At 40.2% G+C, this 25,226-nt stretch overlaps 1 protein-coding gene, 1 long non-coding RNA gene and 1 pseudogene across 5 annotated transcripts in view; 1 reads left to right on the forward strand and 2 right to left on the reverse strand.

The window, feature by feature from the left end:
• St3gal3 (ST3 beta-galactoside alpha-2,3-sialyltransferase 3) overlaps positions 1–25,226 on the forward strand; it is a 193,473-nt gene that overhangs the window by 47,644 nt on the left and 120,603 nt on the right. The gene's annotated exons all lie outside the window — the stretch shown is intronic.
• On the reverse strand, positions 886–1,983 carry LOC114094277 (large ribosomal subunit protein uL10 pseudogene; annotated as a pseudogene).
• On the reverse strand, positions 5,748–24,414 carry LOC114094278 (uncharacterized). 3 transcript variants are annotated; one of them, XR_011708826.1, is made up of 7 exons: positions 24,336–24,414; positions 15,340–15,522; positions 13,829–13,950; positions 13,438–13,518; positions 9,638–9,729; positions 7,832–7,901; positions 5,748–6,140 (listed from the first exon to the last, which is right to left on the reverse strand). It is a non-coding gene; the product is annotated as an uncharacterized lncRNA (long non-coding RNA). The 3 variants fall into 3 exon arrangements; XR_011708827.1 differs by having other exon boundaries at positions 15,340–15,484; positions 24,336–24,393; XR_003582998.2 differs by lacking the exon at positions 7,832–7,901.

A 25,226-nucleotide genomic window follows, 5' to 3' on the forward strand; every position in this document is an offset into this window, starting at 1 on the left:
TATGTCTGGTTATGTGAACTGTATTTGAATACTGAGGAAAACCCCACAATGTCTCAGAGCTGAGTGAGATTCACATGTATTTGTCTGTGTTCATTAGTCTACTAAAGGCAGTGGGTGAGGATAGGGAAGCAGTGTCTATTCTATGTTTTTGTTGATCATGCCATTTGATTAGAATTTCCTGTATCTAAAATGCTGCCTTTTCCTTTGGAAAGGCACTTAGTGTGGTTTATATTTAATGTTAAATAAAGAATATTTAACACTTCTCAAAAAAAAAAAAAAAAAAAGTAAGTAACCATATTTGTAAGTAACCACAGCTGCCAAAGATCTTATTTAGGATCTGACCTTTTACTATTGTCCTTTGTGCTCTGTCTTCCCTTCTGGACCTTGAATTAATTTGTGGCTACTTTGCAAGACTCTATGAAACAGTCTAGAGCAGGAGACAGTATTTTTAACCTCATCTTCCCCTACAAGTTTACTTTAATTGTATGGCAGAAAACTCAATTGTAGTTGAAAATGTTTGGGGCCATAGTTTTATCTCCTGTGAATTTTCCTGCCTTGCAGCATCCCTTTAAAACTCCTTTAATGGCCGGGTGTGATGGTGCACAGCTGTAGTCCCACCTACTCAGAGGTGAGACAGGAGGATCACAAGCTGAAGGCCAGCCTGGGTGATGTAGCAAGATTCTATCTTACAATAAAATTAAAAAGGCTCAGTGGTAGAGCACCCTTGGGTTCAACCTCCAGTACTGCAAAATATAAATCAATAAGTCAATATTTTTATTTATTTATTTTTTTTTTTTTACAAAGTTCTCATGTTTATACCATTGTTTAGTTTTTAGCATTAAGTACTATAAATCTCAAAATGTAGAAAATGAAGAGTTCAGAAACTTAAGAAGTAAGCCTTTATTTCTTTGTTTTGCATATAAAGCTGAGTTGTTGCTTTTTGGTGATTAGTCAAAGAGACCAAATCCCATATCCTCATCCAACTCCTCCGACTCTTCCTTGGCTTCAACCTTGGCTGGGGCCACAGCAGCAGCAGGAGCAGCAGTAGTAGCAGCAGCCACTGGGGCAGCAGCCACAAATGCAGATGGATCAGCCAAGAAGGCCTTGACCTTCTCAGAAAGTGGGAAGGTGTATTCAGTCTCCACAGACAAAGCCAGGACCCTCGTGTACCCATTGATGATAGAATGGGGTACTGATGCAACAGTTGGATAACCAATCTGCAGGCAAACACTAGCAACATTGCGGACACCTTCCAGGAAGCGTGAATGCAGAGTCTCCTCTGTGATGTCAAGCACTTCAGGGTTGTAGATGCTGCCATTGTCAAACACTTGCTGAATGATCAGCCCAAAGGAGAAGGGGGATATGTTCAGCATGTTCAGCAGGGTAGCTTCGCTGGCTCCCACTTTGTCTCCAGTCTTTATCAGCTGCACATCACTCAGGATTTCAATGGTGCCCCTAGAGATTTTAGTGGTAATGCCCAAAGCCTGGAAGAAGGAAGTCTTCTCGGGCCCCAGACCAGTGTTCTGGGCTGGTACGGTGACTTCACATGGTGCAATGGCACCAGCACGGGCAGCAGCTGGAACCTTATTGGCCAGCAGCATGTCCCTGATCTCAGTGAGGTCCTCCTTGGTGAACACAAAGCCCACATTCCCCCTGATATGAGGCAACAGTTTCTCTAGAGCTGGGTTGTTTTCCAGATGCCCTCGAATGGCCTTGCGCATCATAGTGTTTTTGCCCGTCAGCACCACAGCCTTCCCCCGGAGGGACATTAGGATCTGCTTCATCTGTTTGGAGCCCACATTGTCTGCTCCCACAATGAAGCATTTTGGATAGTCATCCAAAAGTTGGATGATCTTAAGGAAGTAGTTGGACTTCCAGGTCGCCCTGTCTTCCCTGGGCATCACGACGGTGCGTCAGGGATTGCCACGCAGGGTTTAAAGACGATGTCACTCTCACGAGGACGCCTGGCGAGAAGTCAATATTTTTAAAATGCTTCAGTTTAGGCTATAGATACTACCATTTAAATAGAAGGGTATGGGCAATTATGTGTATGTTCTTATTTATACATCCGTTAACATGTATATCTAGATTTGCATACTCGTGTAAGGTAACTCTAGAAGCATGAAACCTGTAAATAGTAACTTTGATTTCTTTCCAGGAAGAAAACTGATAGCTGGGAGATAGAGTGAGCGAGATTGCTAGGGAGAGGCTCGGGATATAGGATGAAAGGAACCAAAAGAAACCAACGACTAAGGAGCGGCAGGACGGTGGGGAAGAATCCTGAGAAGCTGGAGGGGTGGGAGAAAAGTTTGAAAGGGCAAATTGTGCAGAGGCACCTACATGTGTTTCACCCAGCGTTTCCACTCCGAGGTATTTATCTATGGGATTCTTGCACACTTGGAAAAAGACCTGTGCATAGGATTACCCACTGCAGCATCTCTGTTCATCTGTTTGCAGCATTATATTATGTATTTATTTTTGCTGTGCTGGGGATTGCTCTACCATCAGAGACGATCTACCACTGACCTATATTCCCAGCCCTTTTTAGAATTAAAAAAAATTTTGAGACAGGTCTCCCTAAATCGCCTGGACTGACTTCAAATTGGCAGTCTTCCTAACTCATCCTCCCCAGTTGCTGGGACAACAGGCTGTACCACTGTGCGCAGCTACAGCATTGTTTTTAATCACAAATGCTTGGAAACAACTCAAATGTTCACTAGTAGGGGACAAAGTAAATAAATTATGATTTCCCCATCCAGTGAGTGCTCCACCTCCAACCAGTCAGGGCTGCCTCCTCCTGTTTTGTGCCCAGCCACCAACTGCCTTTATATGGTAGTTCAGCTTTTTAATGGAGCTGTGATATGTAGCAGTCATCCTTAGCCACAAGAGGGCACAAGAACCTTTTGATTGCCATGGCATAGGCTGGTGCTGGATGTCACGTCTGGCAAAATCCTTTTAACTCACTCCAGACTGTGTACACCTGGAAGGCAGGGCCAGTGTCTTTAGAGGAGGCTGTAAAGAGGTGGGAGGAGAGAACGCAGATTTTTGGAATCACTTTTACCTGCCATTTGGATTTCCTACCCTCCTGCAAATTAGATAAAGAACTGGTTACAGTATTTAACCACTTTCAGAGCTTAAGCTCTGAAAATAATGTAAGACATTAGAGGCATTATTGCATAATAGAGTTTGTATGCATTGAGGCTTTGGAGTTCCCACCCCACTTAACATCAAGTCCTGGTTCTGTGGCTTTGGGTCACTTACTATCTGTGTCTGTTTTATTCAATGAGATAATCCAAATAAAGCTCTTAGCACTATATTATGGTCAGCACTCAAAAAGAGTTGCTATAAGTATAATACCATGTATCAGAGATGGATACTAGGTCTTCAATAATTCTTGATATGTGGTTCTTAGTTATACATTTAATATTTCTTTGATTATAAGCAAGATGATAATGTTGGTTTTAGGACAATTTCAAAGCTCCATTTCTTAGAGGGGCTTACAAAATATTTGTGGCTGTTCATTTCTTGCAAATAATTTGTCTTTTATTAGTATGGTACATCCTGAATTTTTGCAGAGAATCTTAATTTTAAAGATTCCATATATGATGATTTTGTGCATTTTTTAAGAGAAAATTTGGTATTTGTGTTATATGCTGAGGCTGGGTTGGGCAACATGATATTGCTTGTTTCAGGTTGAGATCCAGGGAAAGCAAACTGAGATAAAGATTAGTGGGTGAAAAGCATAATAGGGAATGGTTTATGGGATCGCGCCCCTGAAGGAAAAGAAATGAAGGAGATGAGGAAGGAGGAGAGAATCATTTTTTTTTTTTGAGAGAGAGAGAGAGAGAATTTTTTTTAATGTTTATTTTTTAGTTTTCGGTGGCACCCTACGCATGCCAGGCGAGCACGCTACCGCTTGAGCCACATTCCCAGCCCGGGAGAGAATCTTATACAGAGGGAGATGTTGAGCTATGATTCAGTGTCTGTAAAGGCTTTAATCTACATTGTGGAGAATATGGATTTAGGATGGCCCTTCTGAGTTGGAGGAAAGGGGTTGTGTCTTTATAGTTTTTCCTGACTAGTCACTGGATGTCAGTTGTCATTTCATGAGGGCTGCCCCAGAAAGGGCATAGCCCTATGCTAAGCAGTGCTCTTAACCAAGACATTTCCAGAAGAGAGCTGATGGTTGAGGGCTTTTGGTCTACCATGGATTCCAGCATCTGGGGAAAATTCCTTCATTTTTCTAGAGGGAATGTCAGCGGCACATTGCAACTTCTACCACAGTGCCCAAGTCACCTGAAATGAAAATGATAACATGGTGTCTTGGTCCATTTGTGTTGCTATGACAAAATACCTGATTCTGGGTAATATATAATGAAAAGAGGTTTATTTGACTATTTGGTATCTGGAAGGTTCAAATAGCATGGTGCCAGTGTCCGTTGAGGACCCCTGTTATGATTAGGATGTGAGGTGTCTCCCAAAAGCTCACATGTGAGACAATACAAGAAGGTTCAAAGGAGAAATAATTGGGTTATAAGAATCTTAACCCAATTAGTGAATTAATCCCTTGATAGGGATTAACTGAGTGGTAACTGAAGTGGTGGGGTGTGGCTGGAGGGAATTGGGGTGTGGCTTTGGGATATATATTTGTATGTGGCAAATGGAGACATCTCTCTTTGCTTTCTGATCGCCATGTGAGCTGCTTTTCTTTGCCACACTCTTCTGCCATGATGTTCTGCCTCACCTGGAGTCCCAGGGAATGGAGCTGGTCTATGGACTAAGACCTCTGAAACCGAGAGCCCTCCAATAAACTTCTCCTCCCCTAAAATGGTTTGGGTTAGATCTTTTAGCCACAGCAGTGAGAAAGCTGACTAAATCAGCCCCACGTTGTAGTGTAATGGATAGCATCACATGGTGGGAAAGGACGCGAGAGAGTGAGCCAAGCGCCTTAGAAGAACCTGCTCCCACAGTAATGAATCCAGTTCCTTGAGATGGGCATGAAGCCCTTCTGAGGGCAGTGCCTCATGGCCTGATGATCTTCCCCAGTGCCCTGCCTCTGAGAGGTCTCCCCACCTGTGAATACCATTACGTTGGGAGCCAAGCTTCCAACATGTGAATCTTTGGGGAACAAACCACATCCACACTATAGTACATGGGTACATAGCTGGCGTAGGGTAAGGGAGGCAGCGTGGATGGAATTGTTTGCAAGTAATACTTTGGAATAATTGATATTTTTAACTTTAAGGATTCAGGATAACATTTGAGGGTGGATTCTACTAAAACAAACTATTACAGATTTTCAGTGGTTTAACAAAATAGAGGCTTATTTCTCTTCTTTCACAATCTGGTGCAGGTCTATGGGGTTGGGGGAAGATTCTGTTCTATCTACCTAATTTATTTAGGGACACAGACTCCTTCCGTCTAATGACCCTGCCAGTACCTAGGTCCTAGAGTCCTCCATTGGATCTTCTGATCCAGCTCTCAGAGGGGAGAGGGTGGGAGCATTGGAAGTTGTGCAGAAGGTCTGAGCCAGGCCCACATGGCATGTGCTTCATGCAGTTCCTGGGTGGGAACTCAGCCATGTGGTCCTGCCTACCTGAGGGAGGGAGGGAGGGAAGGACACAAAGGCCCTCACTGCCATGATGTCGCATAACTCAAAGCTCTTGATTGGCTCAATTTTATATTGGTGAACCAAAGATTCTTCGAAAACTTCACATTTTAGGTTCCCCAGAATTACAGAACTTAAATTGCTGCCATCACAATATCATAATTTTATTTACTTGAGGAGATTTAAAAAGGAGAGAAAAACTAAATTTTACCAGAGAAAGGATAGAAGGGAAGAATATGAGGCTTAGAATTTAAGGATTCCTTGCTCTGGAACCTCAAAAAGGCAAAATAATTTTGTGTGTGCACAAGTGTGCGCGTGTGCATGCACATGTAGATTTATTTTTAGATTGAGAAGCCCTGATCCTGTCACAGAGCTATGGAAACAGCCTCCTCTCATCCTCTCAGCTTATAGCAGGAATGTCTTCAGCTGGTGACATGGAGATAGTTGAGGGATCTTGGATTACAAGGAAATATTCATGCAGATAGCACTGACAGCTCCTTGCTGGATTCCGGTGAATACCACCCAAGTAGCCCTGGGGTTGGAGGAAGAGAGGTGGAGAAGAGGTGTCTATTACTTTTTCTGTCAGTCAAGGAGGATTACTGCTGAGGGATGGCTTCTTCCTTAGGCAGCCTTGCTCCAGGCGGTTTGGGGTATACAGGAAGAGAGGCACCTGGGCTGGAGAAGCTTGCAGGCTGAAAGCCGAGACTCCAGAAAGTAACCGAGGATAAGGCCGGGTGAGATGGAGTGTTTCAGAGAGGGAGAAGCGAGAGCACAAGGTCGCCTTTGAGAAACAGGTGTACTCTGACAGCGGGTGGGACGTCAGGGGCCTGGGGGAGTGCTTCAGGTGAGTGGAATATTGGAAATATTTCTGCAGCTCCAGTGAGACATGAGAGCCACCTATGAGGAATGGTGGCGGGCAGGGAGAAGTGGGACCAAAGTCGGGGAGTAGGGCAGAGCAGCGTATGAGGCTCCAGGGTCGGGTCTGGAGTCGAGGTTTAACAAGGCAGGACCATCGAAGGTTCTTACCTTAATGGAAAGACCTATGAAAATGTGGTGTTCTGGACTTTGTGTGAAGGAACATTAACAGAACACAGAGGTTTCTTCTGGAATTTTTATTTGACTACTGAGAATTTAAGACTGGTGGTTGTGTTCCCTCACTCCTTCGGCAAAGTTCATTTCACATGCTTTTAATCATACTGATTAAACAAATTACTGTGGTTTCCATAAGTGATGCAGTAATTTTTAAGGTTGAAATTAATTTGATCCAATTTTTAAAATAAAAATTAGAGCTGCCCCTACTTTTAAGGAAATTATGGTCTGACTAGGTATAATATCCTTAAAATAAATAAGATGCTAAGATGGGGGGGAGTGCATAGCAGTACTTACAGTACTTACCGACCTTGGAAAAAGCCCACAGTCATCCATATTTGATATTTTAAAATAAAATAAAGACCATGATTTAAAAAACAATGAAGAGGCTGGATACAGTGGCTCTCACCTATAATCCCAGTGACTCCAGAGACTGAGGTAGAAAGATTACATGTTCAAGGCCATCAGGCCATTTATTTAGCAAGACTGTATTTCAGAATAAAATATAAAAATGGCTGGGGATGTGGCTCAGTGGTAGAGCACCCCTGGGTTTAACCCCCAGTACCCCACCTCCCCAAAAAATTAAGGAAAAACTTAACGAGGAAGCCATCCCACCCCTCATTCCCCTTGAGTACTGCAGGAATCCAGGGAGTGTTAATTTGACCTGGAAACAGCATTGGGGGAGGGTGTAGGAAAGGCCTCACAGACACAGACCATACCTAAGGTTTCAGGGAGCAGCTGATGGAAGGGTATTAAGCACGGGAGAAGTATGGTCGGATTTGCACCTGGCAGTGTGGAGGATAGGCTGAACAAGCAGGTTGGGAGTAAGGATACCAACTGCCCCAGCACCTCAGACTGAGGAAGCTTAGAGAAGGAGAGAAAGCCTGAAAGGCTTCCTGGTGGAAGGGAAGCTGAGAAGGGAAGGACAGGAGCAGAGAACAGCAAGGAGCATTTCTCATAGAGAGAAGGTGTGAGCAGAAGCACAGAGTGAAAGAGCAGGGCCCGTGAAGCCTCTGGGAAGACTGGTGTGGCTAGCATGCAGAGGACTGATAGGGACTGGCACTCATTGACTGGTTGGGTAGCAGCTCAGGTCACCAAGTGCTTTATGTGTAACACAGAGAGTTCAGACTTTACCCAGTGATGAAGGGAAGACCGCAGACCACGCTAAGGCTAGTATCAACATGTTTCACAGGGTTAATAGGACCTAGGTGGAATTAAATAAGGAATCAGTAACAGAAAGATAACTAGACTATCCCTGTGTGTTTAGCAATTAACCAATAAACATGTATAAGTCATCATTGAATCAAAGAAAAAAGCTTATGGGAATTAGAAAGTGTTTTGAACTAAATGATATTGAGAGTACTATATGTCAAAATATGTGTAAAGCTACTAAAACCAAGCTTAGAGGAAAATGTGTAGGCTAAAGTGCATATATTAGGGACAGAAAGGCTGAAAAATCAATCATTCAAATATCGATTTTAAGAAGTTAGAAGATATATAGCCATTAAACCCAAAGAAAGAAAACAAAACGATAAAGAGCAGAGTTTGGTGAAAAGAAAGCAAAATACAATGTAGAGGATCAACAAAGTCAAAATTTCTTTCTTTCAAAAGATTAAGCCAGGCATGGTAGTGCATGCCTATAATCACAGTGACTTGGGATACTGAGGCAGGAAGATCACAAGTTCGAGGCCAGCCTCTGCAACTTTGTGAGACCCTGTCTCAAAAAATAGAAAAGGTTGAGGATATAGCTCAGTGGTAATGTGCACCTGGGTTTGATCCGTGGTACCCCCGTCCACCTTCCCAAAAAAGAAAGATGAATAAAACTGAGAGACGTCTGGGAAGACAGATGAAGGTAAAGTCAAGAAGAGAAAAAGCAGTTGGATAACAGATGGCAAATGATCAGGCCCAGGAATAAACATTGGGAAACCATAGAAGCTGCAGATTGGGTTTTCTTCTTTGTGTGTGTGTGTGTGTGTAGTACTGTGCATTAACCTGGGGATGCTCTCCCAATAAGTTATATCTCTAGTCTTTTTAATTTTTTTTTTTAATTTGAATTTTTTGTTTTTTGGAACAAGGTCTTCACTAAATTTCTGAGGCTGGCCTCAAATGTGATCTTCCTGCTTCAGCCTCCAAAATTCCTGGAATTACAGGCTTGTACCATCATGCCCAGACTTTTAAAAGATTGAGAATATTATAAACAGTTTTACATCAAAAGTTCTGTGATTTTTGTGAAAAGTGGTCAATTTCTAGAATCATGTTAACTGAGCAAAACTGACTCATAAAATGTCTTGGAAGACCTTAAATCCTATAAACTTTAACCAATATTAATAATGAAATATCTTTACACAAAATGAGTGAAAAAATAAAGTAACAAAACCACATTCCAAGCCCAGATGGATTCACTGAAGCTTTTTTGTTCAACAGATTAAAAAGAATAAATAATTCCTGCCTCTTACAGACTCTTCCAGAGAACAGAAAAAAAGGTCACTCCTTACTCAGTTTTTAAAGCTATCTAGCATGAACTTGATTCCAAACCCCAGCAAAGACAATTCAAAAAGGAAAATTTCAGGCCCAGCTACTAAAAATAAAAAGCAGGTACCGAAGTCCTGAACAAAATTTGAGCAAATCCTACAATACATAAAAAAGATCATACATCACAATTTAGTTGGGCTTATGCCAAGAACATACACGGTTGATTTAACATGAGAGAAATCCATCAATGCCATTAATCACAGTAATAGGTTGTAATAGGTTAAGTAGATTTTAGTATATTAAAAACAAATCATTTTAGTAAATACCGAAAAAACATTTAATAAAAGTCAGTATTTGCTCATGCTGGAACTGCTTAGCAAACTAGGAATAATAGAGAAGTTTAATCTGAAAAAGGATATCTGTTTATAAAAACTCAAGCAAACAAGAGCCAGGTCCAGTGGCACATACCTGTAATCCCAGGTCTCTGCAGGTTAAAGCAGGAGGATTGCAAGTTCAAGACCAGTCCAGGTTACATAGCAAGACCCTGTCACAAAACAAAACTGAAACAAACATCGGAAGAATGAAATTTAGAAGTTTTTTTTCCAAGATCAGGACCAAGACAAGGATGTTCTGAACATCATTCTTTTCTCAGTATTGAGCTGGATGCCTAGTTTGGTGCATTGAGGGCAAAATAAATAAACAAATAGATTTGAAAATATAAATAAACCAAGGAGGCAATAATTCAGATAAAAAGGAGGGCATAGGTTTGAGAGACATTTAGGAAGAGTTCATGCTTTGGATGTTTGTGTTTATTTCTTTTGTTCAACAAACATTGATTAACTACATTGGCAACAAATAAGATAGGAAGAGAAAGAAAAGGAGAGGCCTGATATTTATTCATTTTCTACCATGAAGGTTCTGGACTCAGGTTTTCACATATTTTACTCTATTTCATTTAGGCATTCTCTTTACTATTTTGAAACCTCATGTAATGAGTCATTAAGGAAAGTACATGAGAAAAAGGTAATAAACTATTTGCATAAATTCATTCTCATTGTTAAATACTGGTTCAAACTTGTATTTAGGTATTAGGAGTATGTTGTACTTTATATAGCATTTCTCTTTAACTCTTCTCTCATTTGTATCCATATAGCAGATCTTTGAAGTAGGATGAAGTCTGGTAAATGGTGTTTTTCTAATTCTCTTGGCAAAGAAGCAAGTACAATGTTTACACCGATTAGCTCACTGTCTATATGGAATTGAGGAGTTCCCATTCTGGCGAGTAAATAATTTAAACCATTCCTTGAATACACATAATCAAAAGATTTTTGAAGTGGAAATATATTGAGGTCCTAGATGCATAGTTTAGAGAATCACTCAGAATACTCCCCATTAAGAGTCTGTAAGCTCAGGGGTGTGAGGTGGGGTGCACACCCATAATTCCATTTAATCAGGAGGATCATAAGTTCAAAATAAGCCTCGACAACTTAGCAAGACTCTGGCTAAAAATCTAAAACAACTTTAAAAGGCTAGGGGTATAGTTCAGTGTTAGAGCAACCCCAGTTCAATCCCCTACCATAAAAACAAAACAAAATAAAATAAAAATCCTAAAAAATAAAACTTCAAAAACAAAAAGAGTTTACTATGTAACCTGAAAGCAGAAGAGGAACTATAGGGAAAGGGGCTGGGGTGGGGAGAGTATCAGAGAGGGCAGACGTCATCGAAACAGTGGACAGGCTCAGGTCCTTAGGTATGCATAAATGGACTAATATAGGACAAATTTAAAAAGGGTTGGCATAGAAGGGAGATGCCACCCATGACTTGCTGATGGGGACTGGTGACAAAAGCATTATAATGGGAGGGTATGTCCTATTCATAGAACACGTGTAATGGAGAAAAAACAGCATGGTATCCTGGAGATGAGAACAGACTGAAAATTACTTGGGCAGTTGCTGACTGACTGTTAATACTAGAAACAAACCATCTGACAAAATCTTGCCTTGCTTCTCATTGCTTTGAAGAGAGAAGAAATTATCCAGTTTTACAAACATTTCTGAATTCCGACTGCTTCCCAGGCACTTTGCCAAGTACATGGGATATTAAGTCCAATGAAGCTTAGACTCTGAGCTGGAAGAAAGCCCTGAGCCCTGCTCTTTGGCAGGAAGAATCCAAAACTTCCTTTCTTCTCTTTTTCTTGTTTTTGTGATATTAGGAATCGAATCCAAGGGTGCTGTACCACTGAGTTATACCCTCAGTCCTTTTATTTTTTATTTTGAGACAGGGTCTTGCTGAGTTGCCCAGGCTGGCCTTGAACTTGGGATTCTTCTGCCTCAGTCTCCCAAGTTGGTGGGATGGCAGGCGTGTGCCATCACATCCTGTAAGAACTTCCTCTTGTGACATACAGAGCCCTTCCTATCCCATCTCTGACTGCCTTTGCCTTACTGGATCTTCATTCTTCCAACTATAGTTGCCAGATTTGTGGAATTCTTTGTCCCTCCCTCATCATTTATCCTCTTCTCTTTGACATCTGCATTCCTCCTCTTTTTCCCTGACTACTTCTAGACAATAAACATGTTCACTTATTGACATATAAATAAAATCTGTGGATATGTTGCATTTTATATTCAAAATGCCTGAGGGCTGGGATTGTGGCTCAGTGGTAGAGCACTAGCCTAGCATGTGTAAGGCCTTGGATTTGATTCTCAGCACCACATATAAATAAATGAATGAAATAAAGGTCCATCAACAGCTAAAATAATATATAAACAAAAAGTGAATGCCTGAACATGTCTACTATCAATAGATTGACTGGTTTAGAAAACATGAGTTAAGAGACTTATTGCTATGTGCTATGCAATCAGTTCTTAAAATCATTATATTTAAATAAATGAGACTTTGGGTGCATCTTTTTGGAAACTCACTTTGACACAGGGCCTACAGGTTAGTCCAGAATTGAAATTATAATTTTTAATAAAGTTATGTGTGATGTAGCTTAGTAACAGTGCCTAATACATGGGAATCCCTGGCTTTGATCCTAGCATCTCAAAGGAAAAAAAAAAAAAATCTGGGCTGCGGTTGGGGCTCAGTTGGTAGAGTGCTTGCCTAGCATGTGTGAGGTTCGATCCTCAGCACCATGTAAATAAAATAAGTAAGTTATTTAAAAAAAAAAAAGGAGTGAAAATTAAAAAAAAAAAATCAGTGTCTGTGCCATCTAGAACATGGCCATGGTTATTAAAGTTGTGATGATTATACTATTAATTTCAAGAAAATTAATTGTTAGGCAAATGGACATTTCTCCTTCTTTGTTTCAAAGGTATGTGATCCGGATGTTGAGACATCATTTTTCTCCCCTCTAGGACCGTGGAAGTTAAAAGGAAAAATAAGAGCAATGGCTGGCTTAAAACCGAATGCATCCCGTAGAGGTCTTTTTCAGTCCTGTTTGTGTATATGATTTCTGTAATGATGTGCAGATGTTCTGAATTTAGAGCTCTTGTGACAGACCTGACCTTCATGAACTTATTGCTTAAGTCTTATTCTTTTTATCTGTTCTTCCTGATGCTCTTTCCTAGCTCAGTAATTTTAAAAAGAAAGGTTTATTTTCATGTAGTGTAGTTGTTTAATAAAATGGGAAGTTTTTTTCCCCCTCTTGGAATATGGCCTTCATTTTCAAGTCTTCTTTGAAAAATCACTGTATTCATGAATTTCTTAATTAAGTTCTGAAAGTTCTGATAAGTAGAAGCATGGAAGTGAGAAGGGAAGAAGATGTGAGGGGTTTTGAGTATTGTGACTGGAGGTTCATTAATGCCGTCTTAGTTACCTCAGTGTGTGGATCCACATCTGATCTTACTCCAATGAGCATAGTTTTGGCGCCTGCCTGACTTCCTACCTGTGCTTGTTTCTGTAATTTTTCTAAGAATTGTAGAGCTTTGTGACTCAGGCCATTCCTCACATATGCTAGGCAAGCACTCTGCCACTGATGTGCTACTGAGGTTACTGTGCTCTGGTCCCAGGGCTCCCAGTTTTGACACACTGTTAAACCTTTTTGTTGTTGTTGTTGAAGTGCTAGGGATCAGACCCAGGGCCTTGCACACACTACACCAATGCTCTACCAATCAGCCACACCCCCAGCCCTGTTAATCTGGTTTATATGTTTGTTTTAGCTGTTTGCTTTTAAGAAATTACAAATCAGTGGAAATTGTAAAAACAATAGGATGAGCAATAGCATCTTTTCTCCTAAAGTCTTAGTTTGAGGCAATTTTGCTACATACCAGGCAGGGTGGCATAGCCCGTAACACTAGGGAGGCCTCTGCAGGAGGGTTACAGCACTTGAGCCCGTGTTGGAGACCAGCCTGGAAAACATAGCCAGACCCTGCCTCAGAAAAGCAAATACAATCTGCCATATTTGTTCTATCTCGATAGGTGGATATTTAATCTATCTATCTATCTATTAGAAACTAAGAAGTTGTTGAGTTTTTGACACTTATTCAAATATCTCAGCTTGCGTCTCCTAAATAACAAGATTATTCTACATAACTCTATACCATTATCACACTAAGAAAATTATCTTATTCTTACAGTATTGTCTTCCTAATTCTTACATTAATTACTTAATAATTAACTTACTTAACACAGGAAAAAGTGTTCTGAGTCAGTACCTACCTTAATCAGATGATCAAATTTAACATTCCCAGTAGTGCAATGGTCTGCCATTATGTATCTTCCAAGGTGATGCAATAAGAAATACACATCACCTTCATAGCCTGGTGCCAAAAATGTTTAACCTGAATGTAATCATGAAGAAATAATCAGATAAATCCAACATGTAGGACATGCTGCAGCTGGCTTTGAACCGTTCCCCAAAAGGCAGTGACATGAGAAAATAAAACTGGAGGGGGTGGGCTGTTCCTTACTAGAAGTTAAAGAAGCAGAGTAGCAGGCTGGGTGGAGGCTTAGCAGTGGAGCACTTGCCTAGCATGTGTGAGACACTGGGTTCAATTCTCAGTAACACATTGAAAAAAAAATAAAAGTCATTATGTTCAATACAACTAAAAATATTTTTAAAAATGAAGCAAGTAGTCATATGCAATGGGTAAAATTAGAGTAGAACCCAGATATGAGGTAAGAAAGCTTATAAAGGACATTGAGGGGCAGTTGGATACATTTTGATGTGGACTGTATATGATGGCATTGATTCCTTGATGTTTTTCTTTTGCCCTTGTTTCATTGAGCACATGGAACTATATTCCTCAGAATATATTTTAATTTTTAAAAGAATGATTTTCTGTCCATTCTTTTGTGGGAAGTTTTGCAATGTTTCCAGAAGGACACACCCTTGCTGAATGTGCAGGTGTTGGATGGGCCAGAGTGGGCTCCCTTCTCTGGGATAGTCAGGACCTGTGTATTGCTTATTATGAACTGCAGTTTTTAGGATAGCCAGAGGAAGGAGTAAAGGAGTAAAGACTGGGTAAGGGCGAGCTCCATATGAAGGAATAAATGATTCATCTGTGTGGAAGATAGAATCAAGCATCTCCAGGAATGTGGATATTCTAAAATACATACTTAAAAGTTTTGGTAACTCCATTCAGAATTTGGTCCTTTCATTTACAGTGAAGAAGTAAATTGTAGGATTTTTGTTTTCTAAAAATTACCTGGTTCCAGACCCTATTTCACATCATTTGTTCATCTTTCATTCATTCATTTGTTAATTCATCATTCAGCAAATCATCATTGCGAATCTGCTATGTGACAGGTACTGTGCTCAGTGAAGAGTTCAGTAGCCCCAACCCCTTCATCTGTGGGGAATATGTTCCAGGACCCCAAGTGGATGTCCGAAACTGCAGAGAATACTGAACCTTATATATCTTATGCTTTTTTCCCTATGCAAATATACCTATAAATTAGACACAGTTAGAGATTAACAACAACAATAGAGTTTCCCATTTATATTTACACATTACAGTTGACTGTGGGTGATTGAAGCAGCAGAAAATGAAACCACAGATAAGGGGGACTGCTCTCTTGTGAGAAAACCATTGTGTCACCCAGAATTTTTAATCTAGACAGGGAAACCAACATTAAACACAAGTAAAGACTCTGTTGCATTCACGGTAAATACTCCAAAGAAGAGAGAGAGGTGCTGCAAAAGAGAATAATAGAAAGACTTTACCAACCTGAAATGTTACTGCAAAATGTAGCTCCGTAGATGTTTACCCTCCAACTTCATCCTCTCATTCCACCAGTCACTTTCTGCCGGATTCTGGTACATTCTCTTCCCTCATTTTAGAATGGGAACAAACTGCCTTATTCCATGAGTACCTTGGATATCAGTTTGTAAAGATAATTTGCTACCCTGGCTGAATAAAAGAAGGCATTTTCCTTATTGCCAGGACCTCCTTATTTTTCCAGAGAAGTTAGAAATCTAAATTTTTATGTGAAATTGCCTGACATATTAATGTTAGCAAATAAAAAAAAAAATTTCAAACTGTGGCCTTAACTTGATATACTTGTGAGCTTCTAGTTTGCAGCTTCTGCTTAAAGGAACACAGAAGTCTAGTTATATGAGACCCAATTCAGACATCGGCCCTAACTAAAAATTTCTTTTACATAAATTACTAAATGAAAGATGCAGAATACCAAGGATACAAACCAAAAGATAGGCAGGCAGATAGATAGATAGGTAGGTAGATAGATAGATATAGATAGATATTTTGTGGCACTGGGGATTGAACCCAGGAACATTTTACCTCTGAGTTTATATCCCTATCCCTTTCATTAAAATTCGACTTCAAGGCAGGCCCCAAACTTTTGATCCTCCTGCCTCAGCCTCCCAAGTAGCTGGGATTACAGGTGTGTGCCACTACACCTGGCCAAAAGATTTTTCCTAAAACAAAGCCTCTTTTATTTTCTCCTTAATATAATGTTAAGCAATAAGTAATTATTACCTTCACTGGTTTCTCACCCTTCCTCCCTTCTTTAATCCAAGCAGTAAAGATCCTTCTATAAGGGCAGACAAAGGAGATTTGTCCATGATCAGCCTTCATGACCACAATCTGATCAGTGTTTCCTTGGCCTGCCTTCTACTCTTTTTTTTTTCTTCTTTTTAAAGGTAATAGCTTTCCTGAAATACATTTTATATACTTTACAGTTTACCCATTTAAAGTTCAAAATTCTGTTGTCAGATATTCAGAGTTGTACAAATCTCACCACAATTTTATTCATTTACACTGCCCCCATAAGAAACCATATAGTCATTTTAGTCATGCTGTTTTTCCCCAGCCAGAGGCAGTGACTAATCTACTTTCTGTTGCTATAGATTTGCCTATTCTGGATATTCTGTGTACAGTAAATGGACTCATACAACATGTAGTCCTTGTGACTGTTTTTTTTCACTTAGCATAATGTTTTAAGGTTCATCCATATTATAATATGAATCATTACTTCATTCTTTTTTGTGGCCAAATAATATTCCATTGTAGAATAATACACATTTTATTTACTTATTCATCAGTTGATGGACATTTAGGTTCCTTCCACTTTTTTTGAGGGGAGGTACCAGGGATTGAACTCAGGAGTGCTCAACCACTGAGCCACATCCCCAGCCCTATTTTGTATTTTATTTAGAGACAGGGTCTAATTGAGTTGCTTATTAGCACCTTGCTTTTTGCTGAGGCAGGCTTTGAACGCGTGATCCTCCTGTCTCAGCCTCCTGAGCCACTAGGATTACATGTGTGTGCCACCACGCCCAGCATCCTTCCATTTTTTTACTATTAAGAATAATGCCATTGGGGCTGGGGATGTGGCTCAAGCGGTAGCGTGCTCGACTGGCATGTGTGCGGCCCAGGTTCGATCCTCAGCACCACACACAAACAAAGATGTTGTGTCCGCCGAAAACTAAAAAATAAATATTAAAAAATTCTCTCTCTCTCTCTTAAAAAAAATAATGCCATGCAATTAGAGAAATACAAATCAAAACTACACTAAGATTTCATCTCACTCCAGTCAGAATGGCAATTATCAAGAATACAGGCAACAATAAATGTTGGCGAGGATGTGGGGAAAAAGGTACACTCATACACTGTTGGTGGGACTGCAAATTGGTACAATCACTATGGAAAGCAGTATGGGAGATTCCTCAGAAAACTTGGAGTGGAACCACCATTTGACCCAGCTGTCCCACTCCTCAGTTTATACCCAAAGAACTTAAAATCAGCATACTACAGTAATGTAGCCACGTCAATGTTTGTAGCAGCTCAGTTCACAATAGCTAAACTATGGACCAACCTAGGTGTCCTTCCATAGATGAATGGATAAAGAAAATGTGGTCTATATATTCAATGAAATATTACTCAGCTTTAAAGAAGAATGAAATTATGGATTTTCCAGTAAATGGATGGAGTTGGAGAATATCTTGTTAAGCGAAATAAGCCAATCCCAAAAAACCAAAGGCTGAAGTTTTCTCTAATAGGTGGATACTAATCACAATAAGGTGGGTGGGGCACTAGAGAATAGTTACCTTAGATGTAGAGAGAAATGAAGGGAGGAGAGGAGAGGGGATATGGGGCTAGGAAGGATAGTAGAACAGAACATATATTACTTTATGTATATATGTGACTGCATGACCAATGTGATTCTTCAACTTGTATACTCAGAAAACTGAGAAATTATATCCTATCTATCTGTGATATATCAAAGTACATAAATGCATTCTACTGTCATGTGTAACTAATTAAAACAAATTTAAAAAAATTAAAAAAGTATAAATAGGAATAACAAATTATCAACAAAACAAAGCAAACAAACAAAAATACCCACCATGAAGCAGCTCTGGAAGCTGAGACAGGAAGATTACAAGTTCAAAACCAGTTTCAGCAACTTAGTGAGTCCCTAAGCAAGTTAGTGAGACCCTGTCTCAAACAATAAAAAGGGCTGGGGATGTAGTTCAGTGGTTAAGTGCCTTTGGATTCAATCCCTGGTACCAAAAACAAAAAAAAAACCCTGCTGTGAACATTTGTGTACAAGTTTTTGTGTAGACACAGTGTTTTCATTTCTCTTGGGCATATACCTGGCAGTGGACTTGCCCAGTCATGATGACTCTGTATGTAACTAGTGGAAGAAAACTACCAGAGTGTTCCAAAGCTGCTGCTGCATCATGCTCCCCACCAGCTGCATGTGTGAGGTTCCTTTTCTCTCCCCTTCCGCTGGATATTTCAGACACTGATGACCACCTATTGCAAATTTTCATTTCTCAACCTGGGCACTGAGAGCTGTGTTTTGTTTTCTTTTTCAATAAGAATATTATAAATTAATAAGCATACAAAATCTTTCATGATAAAATTTGAAAGCATTCTTGAGCAGCTTTCAAGTTTTCTTTCTTCTCTATGTTAACTAAGTTGTTGCTTGAGAAAGCAGTGTACCGTGCCTTTTTTTCCCCTTTTCTTTCTTTCTTTTTGTTTTTGTAGTACTAGGCATTGAAACTAGGGGTTTTCTACCACTGAATCACATTCCCAGCCCTTCTTATTTTGAGGTGGGGTCTGTAAATTTCAGAGGTTGGACTTGAATTTGATATGCACCCACCTCAGCCTCTCAAGTCACTGGGATTACAGGCATGGGCCACCTCACCAAGTGGATACAATTCTCTTTTAATGTCTGTCAAGTGCATCTTTTTCCCAGATGGAAAAAGAAATGTCATATGGCAAAAGACTTAGAGAGTCTCATCTGTGCGTGGTCTCTGACACATGTGTATCTGTTCTCACAGAGGTTCATATTATTTGGATTTGTAAAGCAAATCCTAGACATCATGGCATTTTGCTCACAAATCCTTTAATATTCATCTCTAACACAGAACTTTTTTTTTTTTATAAAGTATTATGTTTTTATCCTATACTAACAATAATTCTTCTAATACACAATCTACTTTTAAACAATCCTGTTCATTCTTTTTTTTTTTTTTTTTACTGAGTACTGGAATTAAACCCAGGGTGCCGTACCACAGAGCTACATTCCCACCCCTTTTTATTTTTTAATTTGAGACAAGGTCTTGCTAAATTCCCCCGGCTGGCCTCTAGCTTATGATTCTCCTGCCTTAGCCTCCTGGGTCACTGGAATTACAGGTGTGTGCTACCTCACCTGACTGTAATTATCTTAAAAATGCCTTTTCTTAGCACTTTGTGTCTGAGTCCAAACAAGGTCTACTACATGTTTGGTTGTTTCATCTTTTTCCATTTTTTTTTTTTTTTTTTTGTATCAGAGATTGAACTCAAGGGTACTCGACCACATCCACATACTTTTTTAAATTTTGAGACAGGGTTTTGCTAAGTTGTTTAGGGCCTTGCTAAGTTGCTGAGGCTGGCTTTGAACTTGTAGTCCTCCTGCCTCAGCCTCCAAAGCCTCTGGGATTACAGATGGACACCATTTATCTTTTTATCCTAGATTAATTCTTTTAGAAAGATCTTTTTTTTTTTTAGCTGCAGATGGACACAATACATTTATTTTATTTATTTATTTTTATGCAGTGCTGAGAATCAAACCCAGTGACTCATGTGCTAGGCAAATGTTCAGCAACTAAGCTACAACTCCAGCCCCTAGACAGATCATATTTGGATAAGTAAAACAATCACAAAATAGTGTGAAACAAAATTTAGTAAGACATTCAGTAGGATGCGATCAGTTATGAGGCATCTAAGTTTCTAATAGAATCTTTGTTAGCCCCATTGGTAGATATGTGGTGTATATGTTAGGGAACTAGATTAACTTGATTTGAAGCATCTGCCCTTTCGCTGTAGGCTGTGCGATATCATGCAGGTACTTTAGTGTTTGTTTTTTATTTAAGTTTTACATGTGCATAGTTTGAAAAGCACTTCCCAATTACTACCACTACTTGATTTTTTTTTTTTTTTTACCTCCAAGAGGCATCCATTTTTAACTCTTTAACTAATTTGCTTTTAACTTTTTAGTTCCAAATATCTAAGTAATTAATAAGCTTATGTTGATAGTTCTTGATTTTTCTATTTTGAGTTTTATCTACTAACTTTCTGCAGTGGAAAATAAAGATTCAGTGCTCCATCATGCTCACAGCTCCTCTACCACGGACATGCACTCCAACCTCCCACTCTCCCAGCACAGAACACTCTATATATTATGACTGTGAAAATGCTACTCTTAGACACGACGATTATTGATGTTCACTGCATATTTTGTTTTTCCTGAAGTCAGTAAAAGTTTAGTTTTTTGCCTTGCTCGTTACTTATCACTAATGCAACCTTAAATTCTCCCTAGTTGTATAAATCTCCTCTCCATATGTTCAGGCATATTAGGTAGTTGATTACTTTCTGATTCTTGAAAAAAAAAACTCTCTAGAAGTCTCCTGACATGCCCTGCCCTGGATGTTTGCCATCTCTGCCAGCGCACTGCTGTAGTCTTAATGTCTTCCTTCACCATCATCCTCTTGTGGTAGATCTCATTTCTTTGCTGCCCCACTTTTTTCGTTTCCTTCTTCACTTATGAACATATTTGTACTAATTTCCTGAGAAAGACTACACGAGGAACAAATTTTGGAGACCTTTCCTATATGAAAATGTCTTTATTCTTTTTTTTAATGGTGCTAGGGATTGAACCCAGGGCCTTGTGCATTCGAGGCAAGCGCTTTACCAACTGAGCTATATCCCCAGCCCAAAATGTCTTTATTCTAATCTCAAACTTAACTGACACTCTCACACTTAATTGACAGTCTGGCTGGGTATAGAATTCCAGGTTTCAAATCTCAGTATTTTCAGCGTATTGTCCCCATTTTATTCTAGGCTTTTATTGTTTTTGTTGAGGAGTCTTCTGCTATTCTGATTTTCCATTTGTCTTTATAAAAGTTGTTTGTTGTTGACTTTGTGGAAATTTATGTGTTCTGAAATTTCAGATGGTGTACCTTGGTGGAGAACTGTTTGCATATTATGCTAGACACTCAGAAGGCCCTTTCAGGCTCAAAAAATTTGTAATTCTAGGGAAGTTTTATTGAATTATTTATTTCAAAAATTTCTCTTCTTTATTTATTTATTTATTTTTCTTTCTAGAATTACCAGGTGTCATGTTTTCAAGACTTGACCTCTAATCTTTTTTAAAAACCTTTCTCTCCCATTTCCCATCTCTGAATTTTTGCTGTATGTTCTGAGACATTTCCTTAACTTACTTTTCAATCCTTTCTGTTTCTGATATTGTATTTTTAAGTGTGTTGTTTTTCACGAAACGCACCTTTTTAATGATATCTTCTACTGTTTCATGAGTAAAATTTCTTCTTTTTGAGAATTTTAATGTTTTTTCTAAGTTTTTAATCCCTCCTGTGTATTTTCAGTTGTTCCACATTGCATTTATTTTTCATTTGTTTTGGTCCCTTTCTTTACATGGGATACTTTCCAATGATGCCTTGTAATCTTGGCAGTTGGCTCATATGTAAGAATAAGGTGCTTGTTTTTAGTGTCATCCTTGTTCCCACCTCCAGTGGTCTCCGATGCTGCCGGTGAGAGCTGTGAGGAGTTCCGTGGCATATCACACGTTGAATTCAGCATGTGCACTGTTGTATCTGTGCGGGATTCAGATTTCTTGGGTTTGCTGAGTTCCACTTGTTTTTTGCTTCTCAACTTCCAAACTTTGTTGCTTGTGTCTCTTCTGTTCTCTTTGACTGGTACTTCTGCTTTCCAACAAAAGTGTAGGTTTAGGAGGAAGAAGAGGTGTTTATGCAAACCATGGCTTCTGTGCCAAATTTAGTCAACAGCCTGCTTTGTGGCTTGAATTAAAAATGGCTTTTATACTTTTAAAAGGTGTTTTATCAAAGCAAAACAACCCAGAATATGTTACAGACATTCTGTGTGGCCCACAGAGCCTAAAATATTTACTAGCCATTTACAGAAAATGGTTCCAACTCCTGACTGAAATCTACTGTTTTCAACTGGAAGACTAATCTCTTCCCTTTCGATTTCCATAGCCAATGGCCACATTCCGCTTCACAGAGAAATCAAATCTTTCAGGCAGTCTACCCCTTACTTTTCTGGCCCTATACTTAAACCATTGCAGTCTGTGGGTTACCCATAGCACTTCATTAAATCCAGCCTGAATGAATGGCAAAGCTCACTGAAGAACTCCTTATTACTAAATTCTGTAGCTGTGTTTTCACTCTGTTTCACTTGACTGCCTGGTTGATGGCTTGGATATTGTGTGGCTTCCATTCTCAGTACCTTATTGAATTTCCTCTTCCTGAGATCACCAGAAACAGCCAAATGCCAAATCCAGATATCCAGTTTTGTTTTCTGTTGCTACCAACACATACTTCAGATTGAGTATTATCAAGGGTCCACATCTGAAATGAATGACCTTCTTGCTGGTACAGTCTTGAGGTGGTGCAGAGCATCACATGGTGAGAGGCTGGGAGCATGTGTGTGTGATATTCTGGTTTCCTCTCCTTTTCTTAAAAAGCCAACAGTTTTCAATCATGGGGCCTCCATCCTGATGACCTAATCCAGTCTTAATCACCTCCCACAGGCTGTACCAATATAGTCAGATTCACTTTCTTCTTAGTACCTACCTCACAAGGGGAATTAAACTCTAACACATAAAAGACAAACCATATGCAGACCATAGCACCAGAGGATACTTTTCAAACCTTATCTTGACCTTTCTTTTGTGACACTTAGCATTATCATTGCCCATCTATTTCTGGAATATTTCTCTTCCCTTTATTTTGTGATGCCATATTCTCATAGTCCTCGCCACCTCACCTCCAGTTTCCATATCCTTCCATCCTTCCTCTGACATTTCATCTCTCCTTCTATCCCTTCCACCATAGCCTCATGTTAGACCTGCATCATTTCCTCGAAAGCTCTTCTGACACTTCCTGGCCTCTGTACTTTTCTATCTTTCACACGCTACTAGACTGGTTTTCCTGAAACAACAATCTGTTTATATCATTAGCATTCTGAAAAATCTGTAGGGCCTTTCTCTGCCCTGTTTCCACTCAATAAAATCCAAACTTGCCAGTTGTGGTGGCACACGCCTATAATCCCAGAGACTCTGCAGGCTGAGGCAGGAGGATCAGAGGCTTAAGGCCAGCCCCAGCAACTTAGCAAGACCCTATATCAAAAAATAAGAAAGGCTGGGTTCAATCACCAGTACCAAAAAAAGAAAAGAAAAATCCACACTCCTAACATGATATTCAGAGCCAATCTGGCCTACTTTCCTGCCTTATTTTTACTGTGTCTCCCCTTCTCTTCTCTTCTTACTGTAGCCCAACACCAGGTCCTTATCACTCCCCTTTCCACTACCGCTCAGTCACCATCAATATTGATGGTGATGAAGGTGATAATAAAAACATTAACAGCAGTGTGTACTCAGGTCTTCCACTGTGCCAACCATTGTGCCAAGTGCTTGATTCAAATCAAGTCCTGGGGCTGGGGATGTGGCTCAAGCCGTAGCGCGCTCGCCTGGCATGCGTGCGGCCCGGGTTCGATCCTCAACACCACATACAAACAAAGATGTTGTGTCCGCCGAAAACTAAAAAATAAATATTAAAAAATTCTCTCTCTCTCTCTCTCTTTAAAAAAAAAAAAAAGTTAAAAAAAAAATAAATCAAGTCCTTTAATCCCCATGACAGCCTTATGGGGTGGGTTCTATTACAGGTCCCTGTCACTGCAGACTTGAATTCTGTAAGTCTATCTGTTTTCAGGGGTTTCAGAAAAGAGACTTTAGGGTTGTATGACCCTTTTTAAAGATGAGGAAATAAGACTCAAAGTCACATAGTGGAAAAGTGGCAGAGCTCAGATTAGCACCTTGGTGGCCTGACTCAAAGCTCACACCTTGCCTGCCATTCCATGCCTTCAGCCACCCGTAGGTCTCTGCCCTTGACCTCTTCCCTACTCCCTATTCAATAGCAGTCTTAGGTTCTTCACCCCTAGGGCCTTCTGAAAATGTCCCACTAATAATCCCCAGCCCTGGCTGAGTCTGCCCATCCACCTCTCAGATCGTGCTCTTCATTTGAGTCCCAGCGTAATGACTATTCACGCTGACCCGTCACTCCCCCTGCGCCCTGGTCAGAACTTAGCAATATTGCCTCTCAAGTTCCCTCCCTCAGCTTCCTTCCTCTTCCTGGGCAGCCATACTAAACCTTTCCCAGGCCCTTGAAGTTGCACACCTGTCTCCTGGGTGTCTCTTGGTTTCAGCATGTGCCTAATTCTGTCTTCATTCCAGCTGCTTCCACTGCAGCAGTGCCGCCCCTCCCTCCCCACCCCCTGAAGAGCTGCAGCTGGTAGAGTGCCGGCTCTCCAGACTTCCTGGTCTCCCCAGGGTGCGGTGCTCCAGGGGGCTGTTCTGCCCTGGTCCTCAGCCAAGTGCCTTTTGTCTCCTGGTATGACATAGCAGTTTTTTCCTCAATTTCATGGTGACTCACTTTGTAAAAATAGTCTTTGATGTGTCAAAGCCTCTTTTGGAAAGTCTACACAGGTTGTATTGACTGGTTCCTTTTAGTCACATGCATTTTTACCTCCTGAAAGAAACCCTAATATATTAATTAGGTATGATTTTACCTTCCTGAAACCACACACCCCTCACTTTCTATGCTTCAGTGCCTTTCCTTAGCTTTCCCACCATACCCATAGGCCTGGCCTACAAGGTTACCTTAGACCAGCTCATACTTTCTGCTCCACATCTTCCTTGTTTCTCCTGGCAAAACTCCCCTTGATCCGAACACCTGCAGTGACTCTAGAGGCTTGTGATACCGTTATTTGCCTCTCTCTACCAACCACAGACAGTTCAGACACTCTTTGATGCCAGGGACCATGTCTGATCTTTTCATGGAGTCTCACAAGCTTAGCAAGGCCTCTGTAGAATATGTTTGGCAAGTTAAATTAAAGGAGAAACTCCATGAAACAAGTTGTTTACAACAGCCTCCTCTTGCTCATTCACTGCAGAGTCCTGGCAGCTGGACCATTGTGTAGAAATCATTTCCATTAAAGTTACCCCCAAAAGTTGAGGGCACTTTCTAAAAGCTAGATTAGAGAACACAGCTTAGGCCCGTGGTCCAAGT

Source organism: Marmota flaviventris, chromosome 10, assembly GCF_047511675.1.
Source record: "Marmota flaviventris isolate mMarFla1 chromosome 10, mMarFla1.hap1, whole genome shotgun sequence".
Taxonomy (NCBI): domain Eukaryota; kingdom Metazoa; phylum Chordata; class Mammalia; order Rodentia; family Sciuridae; genus Marmota; species Marmota flaviventris.